Raw genomic sequence first — 18,443 nt, 5'->3', positions numbered from 1 at the left:
AACGCACACAAGCCTTGTCCCGGAATCGTGGGGTTCAAACATTTCGATAGTAGCACACGACTAATGGGCTGCATGCGGCGCATGCTCTTAGACATGTGTCCAAATGCCCCAGAACGAAATGCTAACAGCTAACATCAGTTCAGACGGCGTAGCTATAAAGGTATGCTATATCAAGTAAGCCTATATCTGTGATTGTTTAATTCCGCGCAAGAAGGACTTATGTAGCAAACACTTATGATGTGCTGGCGGATGATATTTCTATATATAGCTGCACTGCTGTATTTTTAAAAAAGATTTTCTATCACCTTATATATGCTTCACGAGATGCTACCAGTAACAATAGCGAGTGAATATACAAGTGTGCAGGGTCGCTCAATATCTTTAAAAGAAAACAAAGTCTGAGCAATAACTTAATATTTACTCAGTAATTACGTGCGACATGGGCCATTCTTTCTGCTTAATAACTACAAATCAAACTTGAATATAATATCCAAAGGTCATTTTAGATTTTACAAGACGAATGAGGAATAAATTTTTTTTTTAGCTGACTGTTGTCTTTCATAATGAGCGACCCTGTACAAAGTTTGCGTAGCCTTCATGGACTGTATGGATCCACCAATTAATGGAGCCGGCTACTATAGGATGCGGAACATTGGGAATTCAAGATTGTTCTTTGTAGAACATGGCGGAGCCTGCTGATATGAAATGGAGCGTAAATATTGCAGCCTAATTAGATAATCTGTCCATATGCGAAGTATGCGCGAAAGCATGTCACGTTTCATTTCGCTTTCGATCTTTAGGCTATGGCTCCATGGTCAGGTTTACGGCTATCTTGAGTTGTGGATGCATGCATTCTAGATAGAAGGGTGCTAAATGTATATATGAAAGTTGCCGTTTGCTTCCAGCGCGGCCAACATTGCGTGCACACATTTTTAAAGCCTGATTATACAACATAGTATTTACCACTCAATGATATCTGCTCGCAAGAAGTATCGTGTGGTTGCTCAGCGCCAGATCGTGTAATAAATCTAGCAGGAGGATTAAAAGATCTGGGCCCGCTTGCACAAAACAACCTTAAGACTGTCTTAGCTAAGTCCAGACTTAACTGGAGTCTAAAGAATAGGCCACTAGCATGGCCGCTTAAGACTGGAGTCAAGACTGGGCTTCAGTCCTGACTTGAATAAGTCGCTTGTATGATTACGACTCTAGTGTTGTCTTGGTTAAGACACAAGGGCGCCAGGTGTCTAAGTAGAGAAATTAGGAAAATACAGGGATGCGCTGGCACTGTCCCGGCCTGCTGTAAGATGTACACATTCCGTCAATTTTGCGTTGTGTAAAATCCGTGCCATTGATTTTTGCGGCTTAAGATTGTGTTACGAGGAAAAATGCCCCAAGTGGTTGCTGAGGCCGTTCTGGGAAGCCACTCTGGTGAACATGAACCCGAAGCGTTTGACGCTCGGAACACGAGCCGTCTTAAATAAGCTTAGTCTTTCTAAAGACACCATTTAAGTCTGGACTTAGCTCGGACTTTATCGTGCAAGCCGGCCCTGGTGCTGAGAAGCCAATACGGCACTTTTTTTTCCGAGTAGATACCGTTAGGTGGTATATATTGGGTACTGGCTGCGTACCGAAGGAATGTGAATCAGTATAACTCTCGTGGATCAAGACGTCAGAGCATACGAAATAATATATAGTATACAACTACATAAACTAATCTTGGTGCACTGCGGATGGCGTCCTTACATTGGTGTGTCAATGCATCATTAAATCAAATGATATGCTTTTCTCGGACATTAATTCGGCATGTGGAGGAAAGTGCATGCCTTCCCCATGCGCCGACCTTTCTCGTCAGGTTGACTGTATTAGGTTTATTTACTTTCAGACTTTATACGCAGCATCACGCGTTGGTTTCCTATTTTAAACGTGCACTCGCAACCTGCGAGCCGCCGGTGGGTACTAAAAGCTAGGAAAGACAGGTACACGCTTTCTTAGAATCTTCGCCTTTCAGTATATGGCAGAGTCCTTCAATACTCCTAATGGTCAGGAAACTCCCGCCGAAGTTTGCTTCGTTCACAAAAGCGGCCACGACCGGCTTCACCGCGAATTGGGGGACCGACCGCGAGTGGCCAGCTGTCCCGGAGTCGTGTATACGGTGTGCTTGCACCCGAAATTCTTGCTTTCCCGTTCCCGTATTGTCCTGTTTTTATTACTTTGTGCGAAATTGAAACTGATGTACTGTATCTGCTGCACATGCATAATTCTAGTACAGTTTAAGTTTATATAAAAAGGGCGCTACCGCCAGAGCCATGTGCAGAGGGCCCTTGATATTCTAGTCCCTGCTGGGATATTTATTATGTGACACACTGAACAATTGCAGAAGGGCGTGGTGTATTCATTAACCTACAGCATATGAAACTGCGGAGCAGGGCAGCTGCGTAAGGCAAATGCCGTGTTATCAGACAGCACTAAATTAATTTGATTTGCGCTTGCTGATCGCCCGAGTTGCTCAAGAGGTCATCCGATATCAACAGAGGTTTCACAGTACGTCACTTCACCTTGCTGCACGCTGACGACTACATGCCGTGGGATGCTACTGGATGGTTGATAACTAAGCGTCTGAGACTGTAGCGTACGAACGTTAAAAATGCCGCACTATTTCTTGCTGTGCGCGGCATTCAGGCACTGACAAGAAAAGTACATTCTCGCTCGCTATATTTACACAGCAGAGAACATTTTCACTTGTTCTTCTTTTGAGTATATTATTGTACATTTTGACACACATAGGCTTACCATTTTGTCGGCATGGTGTCATGATTTTAAAACTGAAAATGTTACGTGACACTGTATCGCTGAATTCTCCGACTCCGATCAAATAACACAGTTTTGAATTTCGACGCGCTTAGATACACATCACAGCTTTGTATCGAGGTATTTACTACAACAATGTGAATTATTTCTCCCAGCTTAGCCAGCTGTGTCATCGGCGATGCACATGCGCAAAATAAAAAAGCGGGCTTCTTATACAGAATGAACAATGTATTCACATACTTTCACGTAGTTCGGAAGAGAAGAAAACAACGAATGGTTTTCCAAAGAAACACTTTATTGGGTTGACAACCACCGACAAAGAAACGCACACTCGGATGCGCCGATATTAAGAAAGTACCTGGCGCTCAAGAAAGAGCTGGTAACTTGATAGAAATGTGTTTCTCACGGTATTTAAATGCTCCGTTCGTCTTACAGCGACGTGCATGGTGTTTGGCGTCTTGAAGTAACTCAGGCTATGAGAGATGCCGTAGTGGAGTGCTCCGAAAATTTCTACCACCTAAGGTTCCTTGCACTGACATCGCACGCAGCGCAGACCTACAGCGGCCGCCACGGCCGGCACTCGATCCCGCGTCCTTGGGCGCAGCAGTCCAGTATTATTACCACTGCTCCATCGCGGCGGGGTAGAAGTTGTAAAAATTAAAACTGATTAGAAGTACAGTTGTAGAGTAAGCGAGTGAAGTAAAAGTAAATTTGTAGACATCGGAATAGCAACTAAATTCAGAACGAGCTCATAACGGAACTGTGGCACGGAACTCACAGTGCTTTCGCATTTCCGTCCGTGAAATGACACCCCTCTAAATTTTTTTCCAAGTAGTCGACATTGCCGGCTGCTGTATGTAGTATATCTCTTGTCAATTTTATTTACACCCGCTTCACTGTTCCTATTTTTCGTAACAAAGTGTCTTTTTGTGAATCCCTCTTCAAGAATAATATATATTTTTATTTCTCGGCTGTGTTATGCAACATTTCTTTCTCTCCATTCTGCAATGCCTTTGAACTCCGAGGTTATTTAAGTGAATAAATATACGCTTTCAATATTCTGCCTCCGCTGGGTGGACTATTAATATGCACAGTCGCTTTCAAGGCGTTGACGTTTACCCCAGTGGAAAAATGTACGCGGCCTTTCAGAAATTATGAAATATGGTACCATTTGGGAGATCAGCAAGAACGCACGTGGTTTTGTCACCGCTAAATAATATCGGAGCCCTTCGAACATTTTCGAAACTGCTACAGACATAAGTTGTAGGAGCTTTTCAAAGACACAAAGTTTCCTATTCTCTTCGAATTTAGCGTACGCGATGTCCATAGTGCCTAAATATTTCCCAGTAACACACGTTTGGGAAGTCAAACCAGATGTCACAAACTTCGTCACAAACAAGGAAGCGACACCTTTCGTGGTTGCTCCCAGAGCCATAGCGCCAACCCATCACGCAACACGCTGAGAGCATCGTTAGCAGAACGCAATGGCTTTATGAAAGCAAGCTCATACTTTGGCAAAATGCCAATAAAATCGCAGCGAAGCGAAAACTCTACAAAGCACCCCTAAGACATCACTTTTCACTCAGACAGCCGCCCGCTTCACAGTCCGAAAAAACATGCCCCTCAATCGACGCCGGCGCCGCCGTAAGGCCGCTCTGGGCAGCGTACACAGCTCTTCCAAGAGTGACGGAGAAGTTTAATGGCCATAAACTGGTATTGAAGGACTATATGGTACAGGCTTCGTCCTGTTCCGTGGCTCGAACACAGGCGCAGGATGAGTGTCACCTGTCCGGAACAGTCACTGTATAAATTAAACTTAAGGACGAGAAGAAAATGGTAGGGGGTGAGGCTTTGTCTGTCTTTAATTCCGAATTCGACTTGCCACAGCGGCACACTGTTAAGCCCCGATAAAGGTTGCCAACCCGTAAAACCTCGCCCTTAGCGGCTGCAGGTAACGATACTCCTGGTGGCCACTTTCCAGTACGGTGTCGGGACTCGGGAGAGTGGGGAGTTATCATATACACTCTTGTGGTACTCTTGCGCCTTCGGTAACCTCTTCAGCCGCGCTTGACAAGAGAGAATGCACTCCTCTAACCGCAATTCAAGCGAATTCGTTTAGTTGATTGCTACTTTTCAGAATCACTGGCTGACCTTGCGAAGCTTGGTCCGGCCTGCGCCACAGCAGCGCTTGAGACGGCAACAGGATAACTAACCCTGGTCTGCGCCTTTATAAAGGTGGCGTCAAGTTTATCGTTTGGTTGAATTCATGATACATTGCTGCCCTAAACAGTACGGACTATCACAATACGTGCAGCCCAACTGCATACAGAACAGCTTGGGAGTTGGGACATGGTCGTCAGGGAATAGCTGATATTGCTGCAAGATAAGGTGAACATGACGGAGTTGGTAACCAACTCCGTCATCATTCACCTTGTCTAACCGACTCGCCCTGCTATTAATTATATATGTATCGAGAATACAATCAATGTTTAATTTGGTGAAGAAGAAGAAAAATGGCTCCAGGATGCTCGTAGCAGAGTTACCATATTTATTTTGGGCATGCTCTTGTTAATTGGTGCGGAAACTTTCGCCATATTTAAAAACGGCTTTTACGTATTTAGCGGATGATTTATGCTAGCAGGTTGCTGTTGCCACTAGCAGGAGAAATGCGCTGCAGACCTCCATGCATCGCAGCTAACGTAACTAGGACTAGCTGGCTGTCGATTTAAACCTTGGACAAGTATAGGCTACGTGCATACTGTACGTTCGTGACTGTCGCAATTTTCTATCAAGCTGGCATCATCATAGTTTTTCACATTCAATAGCAAGTGAATTGAGGTCCATTGCAAGAGCTGTATGCAAGCAGCATACCTGTCGATTTCAACTCAAAGCAGATCTGCCCGCTAGCTGCACACCGAAATGGGAAATTAAGTCGACTCATCAGAGTGCCTCTAAGAGCGTGATTGACGCATACATTTCAGCTTCTCTCAAAATGTCTGCGTCGAAGTGCTCACTAAGGAAGCTGACAGATATTTTCATAAAAGAAATAAAATGCGTACTGTATAATTGGTACTTGTGCTGCGTAAGGATGACGCAAAATACCTGGAAGCGGTTTTTGCGCTAACCAGGCTGCTGAGCTTAAGAGACAAAACTACCACAAACCGATTTTCAACTAATGTGTCTCTTGCGACGCTTCTTCAATGCTCTCGGAAGCTTAAAGGACTGAAGGAACCAAATTTTAGTGTCACTTTTCTTCATGTTAATGATGCGTAAGTCATTCCTGTATATCAGTCCCCACGCAGTTTTTGCCTATGACCGCTAAATAATTTATAATTGAATTTTCTTTTCTCACCAGTTTCGGTTTCGACATTCAAGAGGTGGCTGTGACGTCACAATCATGTCTTGATGCGCAGCATGAAAAAACAGCGATAATATCGCTCATTACTCACTTGTAGTGATTCCTGTTTTTGAGGCAGGCTGGATTTATAGTTGTAGTGTTGTTGTTGTTGTTGTTGTTGTTGTCCAAATAACTTATGGCACATACCCACAGTGGGGGATCGGCCAAGAATTGGGTAGCGAAGAATTTTTTGTTTTTTAATATACTTGCATAAAAAAAAAAAAGATTTGAGGGGTAGAGCAAAGGAAACAAAACGGGAAATAAGTGAAAGATAAAATGAAAAGTGGTAACACTCACGGGAGATTGACACTACAATTGTAGAGCAAGTGATGTTTAAATATTTAGCAAGGCAAACGATTTGAGTCCATTAAAAAATTTTGCATGGCGGTAAGCACAGACCTGTGACTGTGCCCAAGGATGGTGGCGCCAAATGATAACAATGTCGGGCTGCTTAAACTAAGGCCAAGCTGTTGCAATGGCCTTTCCCTCAACTGTTTTCTCAGCGTAGTAAAGCGGCGGCAAAACAATAAAAAGTGATCTAATGTTTCTTGTTCACCGCAAAATGCGCAGACGGGAGACAGTGCCAAACCAGACCTGTAAAGATAGAAATTTAAAGGTGGGATACGGCATCGCAGCCTTGTTAGTGAAATCTCAAGTTGCCGTGAATGACATAATTTTCTATTCCAAGAATAATTTAGATGCAGGTAGTCATCAGATCTTAAAAGATGTCCATTTTTCATATTTAATAGGACGTTTCTTCGAAACCTCGCTGCGGTGATGTACGCGGTCGCCGGAAGGATAGATAATACGGGGCCATTAAGGGACTCTTTTGCCAAATTGTCAGCATATTCATTTAAAGTCACATTGCTGTGGCCTGGTACCGATACCATATGTACAATTTTCAAATGTCTAGGGATCAGGGAGACAAAGGTTTTTACTATTGCAGAATCCACCGACGAAGAGAGAGATGAACACAAGGATAGAGAGTCGGAAATTACTGCCACTTCAGAAAAAAAGGAGTCTAATTTCCGTAAAGCGAGCACCACCGCCAGAAACTCCGCCTCAAAAATTGGGGTGAAGTCCGGAAGACGGACAGAAAAAGACCAGTCTAAATGTGGACAATATATACCCACACCCGCCTTTTCATTACTTTGAGATGCGTCAGTAGCTACAACTAAACTAGCAGAAATACTTCTTAAATGATCTTCTAAAAATCCGTTTAGAATAACGGATGATAAGTTTTTAGCATTATTCGGGAATATGTCGTCAAAGACAATTTTAATAGATGAACCGATGGTTTGTATGGGTAGAATACTAGGAAGGGAAACATTTAAAGGGTCCAGCAAATTTTTGACCATAACAACCTGCGGGGTGTGAAATTTAGACCAATGGACACCGAAAAAGGAGGTCGGTTGACAGCAAAAAATAGACATAGATCGGTGAAACTCTGATTCATATATCCTTAAGTACGTCTGAACGGTTAGAATTTGTAATCTATATATCAAGGGTGGAATCCGGGCTTCAAGGTAGAGCACATTGTTGGCAACAAATTTTGGAAGTCCCAAACACAACCGAAGTGCTTCTCGCTCCAACAGAACAAGCGGTCGAATTTTATAAGTTGCTGATCCAGAAAACAAGACTGAACCGAACTCTAAAATTGGACGCACATACATAACATAAATCATTAAAAGGACATCTCTCCGCATTCCAGACCTGCACTCTTAAAAAAAAGGTAGTTGTGGTTACTAACTTTTAGGGTAGTAACTGCTTGTCACATATGTTACTAACTAGTTAGTAAGTGCAGGTTAGTATCTGCTAGGTAGTAGCATATACTACCTCTAGAAGGTAGTAATCAAAACTACCTCCAGCAAATTTTACTACTTCTAGATGTAGTACCAGCAACTACATTTAGTAAACTTTACTACCTATAGAAGGTAGTAATCAGAACTACCTCCAGCAAATTTTACTACTTCTAGATGTAGTACCAGCAACTACATTTAGTAAACCTTACTACCTATAGAAGGTAGTAATCAGAACTACCTCCAGCAAATTTTACTACTTCTAGATGTAGTACCAGCAACTACATTTAGTAAACTTTACTACCTATAGAAGGTAGTAAGAACAACTACCTTTACTAGTATTCACTACCACTGCAGGTAGTAAGAGTATCTACCTTCAGCAAAACCTACTACCTATAGGAGGTAGTAAGAGAAACTACCTTTAGCAAAATACACTACCTCAGAGGTAGTAATAGCAGCTACCTAAATCAACATATACTAACTCTGTAAATAGTAACAGCCACTACTTTTAGCAATATGCACCACCTACAGAAGGCTGTAACAGTAATAAACTGTAGTAAAAATACTACACATTTAACAAACTCCTCTGCTTTGTTGCTATAACCACTAACCTGAACACTGGATTACATAAGATGGAAGCACTCAAGCAGTGGTCATACATGGCTTCCGAAAAAACAAACAAATTGAACACAAGTGTGGCTAAGAAGATGCGACTTTATTTCTCATTATTCAGTTCAAGCATTCAACTTTCTAAACAAAAAAACAGTTGCCCGCATCACAAGTGGTGAAAAGGAGATTGCCTGAAGATGAGAAAAATACTCAAAAAGAAAGCAGGTACTTTTGTTCTGTTTTGGTTATAACTCATCACACATTCATATGAGACAGTGTATTTACACCAGAGTTGAGTGTGTTGAACTTGAAACCTTTATAGGAGGTTAAGGTATTGAAGGCTTGTAGAGCCTGGTGTGTCTTTGAGCACCTTTAGCAATAATGATGACAACTGATAGAAGGAATAACATACAAGAACTATCAGGATATGTATAGGGAAGTTGCTTTACAACAATAATTTAACCAGACATGTACAATAAAAATCACAACTAAAAGAGGGTTTTTTGGCTGAGAAGAATGGAAGTACCAGCTCATACACTGCCTAGCCTTTTGCCTTGGCTGCTTCTAGCAATACCTCAGGTATGAGGAAATTTTGTGCTCATTATTTGGCCATTAATATCCCGCATATGTATTGAATACTTGTCGGAGCCATAGTTAAAACTGGTCAACTGTCCGCTCTATGGCAACTAAATGAAACAGATGTTAGATCTTCCTGAAGCACTATAAAAGGATATTAGCAATAGCTATCATAAGAGACTGTCAGAGTCACAAAAGAATATGCCGAAATTGCTGCAAAGAGAATGTGTTGCTTATATCAAACAGACCTACTAATACACAATAAATTGAAACAGCACATCAGCAATTCCTACTCAGACTCAAAACTGGTTTAGTTTGGTCTGTGGGGCCTAATGTTCCAAAGCGACTCAGGCTATGAGACACCATAGTGAAGGACTGCAAAAATTTCGACCACCTGGGGTTCTTTATTGTGCACTAAACATCGCACAGCCCACGGGCGCCTTGCTTTTCGCCTCCGAAGAAAAGCGGCCGCCTAGACTAGAATTCGATCCTGCGTTCTTGCGCATAGTCGAGGGTCGCGATCACTGCACCACCCCAGAGACTCAAAACTGCTTCCCAAAAATGCCCATTTGAAACATTCCTCACATCCTAAAATTATGCAACAGACAGCCAGCTTGTCACAATGCATATTACTAATTATTAAAAGGACACCTGTTAGGTGTAAATTGCTGGATAGACCTGCTAAATAAGACCAAGCTCATTAAGAATAACTGAAGGCTTTTAGAGTAGTGTTACATAACTTGCAGTATTTTATTTGTTCTGCTGACTTTATTGATTACAATCATTAGGAAAGACCAATTTCCTCTTCCAATTTTGGTTCAAAAAAAGAAGTGCCAATAATTGCTTTGAAATAGCAGATTGAAATATTTGCACCAAGCTACTGTTTATATAAACTAGTTTTCCCACTGGCCTTAAATGATAAGTCGCACAATAAAAAGTGTGCTACATGCAGCTGTACCCCTTCAGCAGCCCAAGACGCATTCTGGAGAACAAAATCGCTTTTCGCTGGAGTGCTTTGTTGCTGAAACCACGCTCCGTTAATACACTCTTTGTTGCTGAAGCCAGCAATTAAAAAATTAGCTAATGAGTTTTATTAATTAATAAACTTCAGAAAACAAAGAAATACTCCAGACTAAGCTATACAACTCATGAGCTCTCATCTGATTTCAGTGGACTAGGCCACTTATTGTAAATCAAAGAGCATAGCGCGGGAACAAAAACGGGGACGACGACAAGAGAGGACAAGCACTAACTTTCAAATGAGCGTTTATTGCAGAAATGATCACATATATACACTTCACGATCAGCAGTGAATGACAAAACACACAATTACTGTCAGACAGCCACATGCTACGCCAAGAATTCAAGCTCCTTGCTTGGCAGTGCAGTGCAGTGTTGACACATTTATCCCCTGTCCGAGCTAGTGCTTCCATTATCTCCCTTGTCAGCTCGTTACGATGTCGATACACTATGACTGTCTTTTAAAACAGGGGATGGCAAGATAGTTCCGCATCACATCTTCTACAGTGCGCAGCGAGATGGCCGTCTGTAGCAATGCTGTCAACTTTTTTATAGTGCTCCAGAAGACGTAAGTTTAACATCAGCCAGTCTTGCCGACGTAGTGCTTTCCAGATGAAAGTGGAATTTTATAAACAACCCCCCTCCTGCAGGGCACGTAAAGGTCTCTGTGTTTAATCGGATACTTAGGCTTCAGCGTTTGCATAGGACAGATTTTTCTGCACAAACTCAAAAGCTTTTTTGGTGCAGTGAACAGGACGTTTACGCCAGAACATTGCCCCACCTTCCTTAAGTTATGAGAAACCTTATGCAGGTAGGGAATGACAACTACTCTTTCTTTATTCCTTCTTTCCTCCTCCTTTTTCTTCTCATCCGCTCGCTGTTCGTCACTCATGCGTGGCGCAAATTTCTTTCTGCGATGCAGTCTTTCAGCAAAGGAAACAATGACGTGTTTAGGGTAGCTCGCCGCCTGCAAACGCGCCACCTGCATACTGACACTTTCATCCATGGCATGATCACATGACTTGCAGAGAGCTTTCTTTTTTGTCTAACGCTCTCTGCAAGTCATGTGATCAAGCCGTGGGTGAAAGTGTCAGTATGCAGGTGGCGAGCTACCCTAAACATGTTATGGTTTCCGTTGCTGAAAGCCTGCTTCGCAGAAAGAAATTTGCGGCACGCATGAGTGACGAACAGCGAGCGGATGAGAAGAAAAGGAGGAAAGAAGGAATAAAGAAAAAGTAGTTGTCATTCCCTACCTGCATAAGGTTTCTCATAACTTAAGGAATGTGGGGCAATGTTCTGGCGTAAATGTCCTGTTTACTGCACCAAAAAAGCTTTTGAGTTTGTGCAGAAAAACCTGTCCTATGCAAACGCTGCAGGCTGGGTGTCCGATTAAACACAGATACCCTTACGTGTCCTGCAGGAGGGGGGTTGTTTATAAAATTCCACTTTCATGTGGAAGGCACTACGTTGGTAAGACTGGCTGATGTTTAAACGTGCGTCTTCTGGAGCCCAATAAAAAGTTGGCAGCATTGCTACAGACTGCCATCTCGCTGCGCACTGCAGAAGATGTGATGCGGAACCACCTTGTCATCCCGTTCGAAAAGACAATCATCATGTATCGAGATCGTAACGAGCCAACAAGGGAGATAACAGAAGCACTGGAGATAGCTCGTAGAAGGGATAAATATGTCAGCAAGGCGTCTGTTGCACTGCCATAAGAAGAGCTTGAATTCTTGGCTTAGCATGTGGCTGTATGATAGTAATGGTTTGTTTTCTCATTCATTGCCGATCTCGAAGTGTATATATATGTGATCATTTCTGCAATAAACCCTCAGTTGAAAGCTAGTGCTTGTTCTGTCTTGTCGTCGTCTCCGTTTCTGTTCCCGCGCTATGCTCTTTGATTTACAATGTCTAACCAACACGCCCAGTCTTATTCACTTCTAGGACACTGTCTTTTAAAAGCTTGATACCTTGCGACACCTTGGTGTATATTATATTGACTGGTGTGGACTGAACAGTGTTGATTAGAAAACAGTTTTGCCTATAACTCGAGTGGGATAAATAAAAGGCCTTTTATAAGAATTGCATGCCTTCTTCCAGATTGTTTTCATGTATGTAATGGTCAGTGTAGAGGAAAAAAGTGCAGGCATATAGTCGACTATACATTTGTCATTTGCTAATCCTACACAGGTGACCACAAGCATCAATCAACTGTTATTGCTGATTTTTTGCTCGATTGCAGTGTCAACAAATAGCTAACATCATATATGTGCCCAGATATTGCCGAGCTGGGTGTCCTCCTAAAATTTAGGATGTGAAGCTTACTTCCAGAAATCTAACAGACCATCAAAATCTGGCTAGCATTAGTGCAGACCTGAAAGGCTGTTGTGGAGACCGGCTGAATAAAGCTAAATGTTACAAGGAAAAGCACAACACTGCTAGAAGAAAAATAAATTAAATGTTGTGGAAACCAAAATGTCAAATGCGCAGTCGGGTCTATAATGATACAAACCACAACTCAGTGATAAAACCATTTGTTACATTTCACCTAATGACTCTTAGGGGATACCTTGCACATACTTCAGCACATCACTGAAGCATTCATGTATGGAGCCAAGTAACTATCACATCTTCCCTACAAAACTCATGGGATAATTTCAAATACAAGAGGCATGGTCTGCAGTATTTTCCAGGTACCTGTACATTTCAAATTCACGCAGTTAATAGTTGGTGAGATAAACATGCTGTGACATTTACAACCAACACAAAAACATAATTTTCAGATACATCACATATGAAATGAGGTTTTGTTTTTGCTAACCACCACAATATAAATAGATTTGCTTCAGAATGATTTTTTTTCACTGCCTACTCCATTATTAAAAGAAATAATGCAGACAGACCAAGGCAGCTGTCCATTCATACTAGCATCGTTAGCAGTGTTTAGGGTATGACCTTAATCGTGCATCCCTGAACGTGTGATGGCTTGCAGAAGGGCACTGCAGTGTGCTTGCTGGTAGATGATTTAGTGCGTCCCTCATTTGTGCTGTGATGTGCAGGTGAGCAGCAGGTAGGTTCCAGGCATTGGCCAGTCTGAAGTGCTCAGGTAACTGCATATATAAAGAGGGGAAAAAATCAAGTGAGACCAAGCACACAATTCCTTTCCCAGTAATGAAAACAGACAATTATAAATTCAGTACCTACGATCAATCAAGAGGATTCTGGGCAAGCAACTTTAACAAGACTGCTCACATCATGATAAAAAAAATGCTAGACTTCAGCCTCAATACAATGTACGGTGTTTGCCAAAAGTAACCAGCCGGCATGGTTTACTTCTCGCTCGTATAGGAGAGACTTTACAGTTTCCCTAAAGATGAAAAGGTCATGAAAGGCAGTTAAGGCTTTACCTTGCCTTCGAAGGTTTAGAATGGGAGGTGGCATAAGCACTTCACAATATGGATGATAGGCAAACTTCGAAGCCTGGTTCCTAGAAAAAATTTCTAACATCCCACAAGTCTCAAATGAGGCTATTTTTAATATTTTTTTTTACTCCATGAATGTGAGGCACACCTACCTTAAGATTAGAAAATGGGTAAGACAATTGGTGCTCTAAATGTGTATGAATGTTTCTGTTATGCATAAAATTAAAGCACATGAAACATTTTCCCAATTATGGCATGTTTGAACACAGAAGGTTGCTTCAAAACTCAAAAGAAAAATTACCCCATCGCTCCGTAAATTCCTCCATAAATTGTATTAAGTTTCAGGAACTAGTCTCCTGGAGGAGATGAATAAAGAGTCTAAGTGAACGCATTGCATTATTCTGCTTCGAACAATGTTATCAAAAATGAAACATACGGCTTATCAAGCATCGTCACAACTCTTTGAATAAAGGTGCAAAATTGGCAAACAATGCCTATTTCTAAAATTTTAGGTTTATGCTAAGGCTGAGACCTGCACTGTGAAGAGGCAGGCTATGTGATTACATTATTATAAACAATTGCTGGTTTGTTACATAAGCAGGATGTAGCGGTACAGCCATTTGTGGGTGCAGGGCGTGAAGTGACGCCCATAGGAATGCACGTAAACTATTGGTTTGAAATTTCCAAGTCTCAGACTGCAACTATGGCACATATATGGCAATTTTCTTCATTTATCATAACTAGGTGCATTCTAGAGCAAAAAAAAAAAAAAGGTTGTGTAAGATGTCATTTCAAAGCCAGTATTTTTAAATAACTCCAACAGGTACTTGTTTGTCCCATTTATTTCACACATCTACATTTTGTTCAAATTTCTTAAACAAGGCAACCTGATTTCCTTATCTTGTAGTACTTCTAATGGGCAAAACTGAACAGGAAATTAAGAAATAGTGTGGAAATGCCTGCTCTACGAAGAAATAAATAAATTTAACTAATGGGAGCAAAAAGATCCCCAACATGTATTTCATGAGAAATGCCTGTTACAAAAGGAAAGTAAATCAAGTATGCCCACAGGGGAAAGACAAAGCAACAATCTGGGCATGCGAAAGTCATCATTGATGCACTGTGAAAAAAAAAATATGTATATATATACATATATATATACTGAAAACTGTCCTTTACAACTGGATATCTAAGGGTGGTGCCACGAGCAGCTATCCACACCCATGGATAGTGGCACCGCCACAGCCTGCGTTTGTCACAGATCAGCCTTGGCTTACAATAGCATAATCATGTATGCTTTCTCTTTATGTTAAAGGTAGCAGGGTTAGCGTATAGGTAATATTCTGAAGAGCGGGGAGTCTTGTATGTTGATTTTGTGCCTTCACTTTACGCCCTTCTCCCAATGCTCGGAAAAAAGAAAAAAAAAAGTTTCAGCTTTGATAACCTTACTGGAAACAATACAATGCAACATGTTTTCTCACATTCTTTCTCATCTTTTAGAAACTTGATCGTTAATTTTAAGAAAAATTAGGACTGAGGTTCTTTCCTTTAATTCCTGAATAAGACTACTATATTGAAATGCATCGAATTTAGGACAGTGTTTAATGTGCTGCATTCCGTATATGCAAAAAAAAAAAAAAAAGATATTCGCAAACATTTCGCTATCAAGTGGTTATGCATTCTGCACAGGTGCGCCTTACAGTCACAGTGAAAAAAAAAATTAAAATGGCCTTGTTTCACACTTGTGGACATCTGAATTTTTTTTTCTAAGTGGTGACTTTCTCACAGTATCAGAAATATGCCTGACATTCTACACTCTCTCCCTTTTGCTCCAAGCAAATAAAATATATTGATTGATCAGTGCCTGCATACCTCAATCCAAATTGATTTTAAAGTTGCAAAAAAAGAGCATGCACCGAAAAGCTGCTTATCCCAAGATGTCAGTCACACTTCTCCTTCCGAAATACTAGCAATAGCACAAAACTAATTTCACTGCTGGTGTATTCAGTTATGTGTGTACAATATTAAGGCAACCAAAAAACTGCGCAAATAAAGGCCTCTAAGATCAAACTAGCTGCAAGTGCAGCGAACATGAAAGACATTAAGGAAGCGAAATGACTTTTTCATTTCTGGTTTGAAATTGTTTACTACTGCAGCATTTTAAAGCTTCCATCAAAAGCCACGACACAACAAAGTATCAACGAATGCAACTGCCCATTACTGCTAACTGCCCACCTGTGATGTGAACAACACTAAGATACGCACAATTCATAAAAAATACAAACGTCTTATTTAGTAATGAAAGCAATCACTCTTGTAATGCACATTTGACTACGTGTGGTCACTCAAATAATTCTTTCGAATCGCCATCTACTGCTAAACACCTAACGGCTGAGTAGTACACGAGTTTGTACCTTGGCGTCAGCCGACCATGTTTTACAGAGAGGAATATTTTTTTGTACTTTCACACAAGCACCAAAACTAAATGCAGCGACTAATGTGAAACATGCGCAACACCGCAATAACCTGCTTTTTGCGCGCTGTTTCTACTCATCGCATTAATGCACCCACCTGTTAGAAAAAAGGCGAGTTTAAAACACACTAAGAAAATACTCATCTAAATGTTGAGAACCACAATGGTTATACTAAGAGATGAATAAATGACAAAATAAAAGCTTATTCGTTCACTCACTTACCTCGAAAAGGATCACACAGGTCACAGCTCGTTTGGGGTACTGATCACATCTGTTAGAAAAGCAAAGGGGAGGGATATGGAAAAGGAAACACTCAACGCACATTACAAGTTACAAAAAAAAAAACGAATAAAGAATAAGAGAATAACAAAGATAACTTGATTAAAGTTTCATACTTTCTCTCGCACTTTCGCACATTTTCTTCGTAGAGCGTCAGCTCCAGTTGACGCCGCACTGCGCACTACTTCGCCTTTCTTCCAGCGCCCGCTCCCATTGACGACGCACTGCTGCTCTGAGTACAGTGATCGCGCACTCTCACACCAAAACATGGACGCCTTATTCGCTGCGCACTAGGCCCATTCAAAAAGGAAAAAAAAAAAAGAAAAAAGAAAACACCACACCCGAAATAAGGCAAACACGGACGGCCCGGCGCCGCCACGTCGAAGGCACGCTGCAGGTGGGGGGTTGTCGGTTTACATGTTCCCAGGCGCACTCACGGGACGGGACGCTCACGTGTGGTTCAAGGTTCACACCGCCGCAGCCAAGGCGGGAATTCCCGGCGCAATAATTCACCGCTAACACATCCAATACAAACCCGCCAAGATTATATCACGAGATATACGCCATAACATAACTTTTTCGCGGTAGGGTCGAACTTGCACATGAAAAGCGACAGCTTCCGAAGAGTTGTATTACGAAGAGATTTTGAGATCACACGCAACAATATTAGGAGCGCGTACCTCATTCAATAGCAACATTAAACAAACAATAATTTCAAGCAGCGTACTCACATTTTCAAGCAATCACGCCAGTCCATTTCTTTCTTCCGTGTTGAAGCCGGCGTTGCCACGGTACGGTGCAAGCGGTGTATGACAGTGAATCTATTTACCACTACTTCACGTAATTCAGAACACCTATCGAAGTGCACATGTCACACATCAATTCTGCAGCCCATTCAAAGAACCACAGCACAAAAAAAGCAGCACAACGCAAGGAAACAGCGTCCACAATCGCACCGCACGACAGCAAAGGCAGCATGATGACATCGCACCTCTCCGCCACTGATGACTTCGGATTGGTTCGGATTGACCTATCAATGGCTTTTGTGGCTTTTTTAACTGTCGCCTCCTATACGAAGTTTCGGTTTCGGAAGCCAGTTTAGGCTATCTTTCTTTCTTTCTTTCTTTCTTTCTTTCTTTCTTTCTTTCTTTCTTTCTTTCTTTCTTTCTTTCTTTCTTTCTTTCTTTCTTTCTTTCTTTCTTCCTTCCTTTCTTTCTTTCTTTCTTTCTTTCTTTCTTTCTTTCTTTCTTTCTTCCTTTCTTCCTTTCTTCCTTTCTTCCTTTCTTTCTTTCTTTCTTTCTTTCTTTCTTTCTTTCTTTCTTTCTATGAAAAGGCAGCGCACAGTTTCAGCCCAGGGCTCATTTATGTAACCCATCCCCTCTATAATGCCTTGGCGATTGAAGGTATGGCAAATAAATAAACATAAAAACAAAATTGAGTAGCAATGTAATCAGGAGTATTGAATATTTCAATATTCCTATCGTATATAGTATCAGATATCTTCTGATCATGGTAGAAAACAGGTAAGGTACATTTACTACCCCTGCTTCCAGAGAGGTAGTAAAAAGGTATTTCAGTCAAAAAACGTAGTAACAGCAGGAGTTACTACCATGTTACTACCTAAGAAGGTCGTACAAATGTAGTAACGGTTAAAAAAGGTAGTAACGGCAGCCGTTACTACCTTTTTACTAACTTTTTTTCTAAGAGTGTGGGACGACTAATTCGGCGCAACATGCCCACGGCCCGAGCCCCTTTCGTAGCAATATGGTTAATGTGGGGCTGCCATGAAAGATTATCATCATAAGTGACCCCTAAATACTTTAATGATTTAACCTGTGGTATTATTTGCTGCTGATACATTACAGACAGACTTACAGAATCTTTTATATTAAATACGAGGACTGCGCTTTTGTTGACATTTAATGTGAGACGCAAGCCACACAACCAATCCGTGTAGTGAATTCCAATGACACAGCAGTGATTATATCACTTTATTTTCTTCCCTCGCTTGACCTAGCCTTGACTTTGACGTCACAGGCTGTGAACCGCAGAAATTCGA

At 41.5% G+C, this 18,443-nt stretch overlaps 1 long non-coding RNA gene across 1 annotated transcript; it reads right to left on the bottom strand.

Moving 5' to 3' along the window:
- Positions 1-8,700: 8,700 nt before the first annotated feature.
- Positions 8,701-17,625, bottom strand: LOC146198304 (uncharacterized). The gene is made up of 3 exons (XR_014704973.1): positions 17,116-17,625; positions 16,328-16,376; positions 8,701-13,319 (listed from the first exon to the last, which is right to left on the bottom strand). It is a non-coding gene; the product is annotated as an uncharacterized LOC146198304 (long non-coding RNA).
- Positions 17,626-18,443: the final 818 nt, after the last annotated feature.

This window comes from Amblyomma maculatum, chromosome 2, assembly GCF_055883805.1.
Source record: "Amblyomma maculatum isolate TAMU_Amacu chromosome 2, ASM5588380v1, whole genome shotgun sequence".
Lineage (NCBI taxonomy): Eukaryota > Metazoa > Arthropoda > Arachnida > Ixodida > Ixodidae > Amblyomma > Amblyomma maculatum.
The sequence above is the reverse complement of the archived record's forward strand: the minus strand, read 5'-3'. Positions and strand labels throughout refer to the sequence as shown.